This window comes from Pteropus alecto, unplaced genomic scaffold, assembly GCF_000325575.1.
Source record: "Pteropus alecto unplaced genomic scaffold, ASM32557v1 scaffold105, whole genome shotgun sequence".
In the NCBI taxonomy this organism is placed as follows: domain Eukaryota; kingdom Metazoa; phylum Chordata; class Mammalia; order Chiroptera; family Pteropodidae; genus Pteropus; species Pteropus alecto.
In genome coordinates, this window is record NW_006436294.1 from 1 (window position 1) to 849 (window position 849).

At 35.5% G+C, this 849-nt stretch overlaps 1 pseudogene; it reads left to right on the forward strand.

Annotated features, from left to right (window-relative positions):
- Positions 1 to 84: 84 nt before the first annotated feature.
- LOC112480580 lies at positions 85 to 203 on the forward strand (annotated as a pseudogene).
- The last annotated feature ends 646 nt before the right edge of the window (positions 204 to 849 follow it).

Below are 849 nucleotides of genomic sequence, written 5' to 3' on the forward strand. Positions count from 1 at the left end.
GAAGGACTAATATTGTTAAAATGTCCTTACTACCTGAAGCAACATATGGATTAAATGCAATCCCTATTAAAATACCATTGGCAAGCCTACGGCCATGCCCCCCCAAACATGCCCAATATCGTCTGATCTCAGAAGCTAAGTAGAGTCGGGCCTGCTTAGTACTTGGATGGGAGACCATCTAGGAATATCAGGTGCTGTAGGCATAAACAAACAAACAAACAAACAAACAAACAAATAAAATACCAATGGCATTCTCCTCAGAACTAGAACAAGTAATCCTCAAATTTTGCTGTGAATTTAAAACTGTTCAAAATATTAAGCCTATATATTTTTTAAAAGGTTAGGTTGGCAAAGGGGTTGAAATTAATATTCCAGGTTTTGGGGAGTTTTCTTGTTTCTTTAGCTTAGCAAAGGGGCCTGATGAATGGCAGGAAGAAGCCTGGCAGACAAGCAGTAGAGAGCATAAGTGATGAATAAATTAAAGAGGTATCTCCTTATATGTCTCTTTTCCACCAAACGTGTAACAACTACCTAAGAAGACCCCAGTTTTCTCATGTTCTCCTAATTTCTGGGATAATAAAACTTTCAGAGTCTTAGGGGGAAAAACATCCTAAACAAAATTATGGCAAACTCTATCCGGAAAGGTCTTTCAAAAATCAAAAATCAGGTTGTGATTATTCCAGTAAAAGCAAGGATCATTTACCTCTAAATTATCAATTACTATAACTCGCATTTGCATATTAATGGAAAAACTATACGAATGTTGCATAAAATGTAAGAAGACCATTTGATAAAGTTCAGCACTGATTTTTTATTTTTTTAATTTAACAAGTTAGAAATTGAGGGACT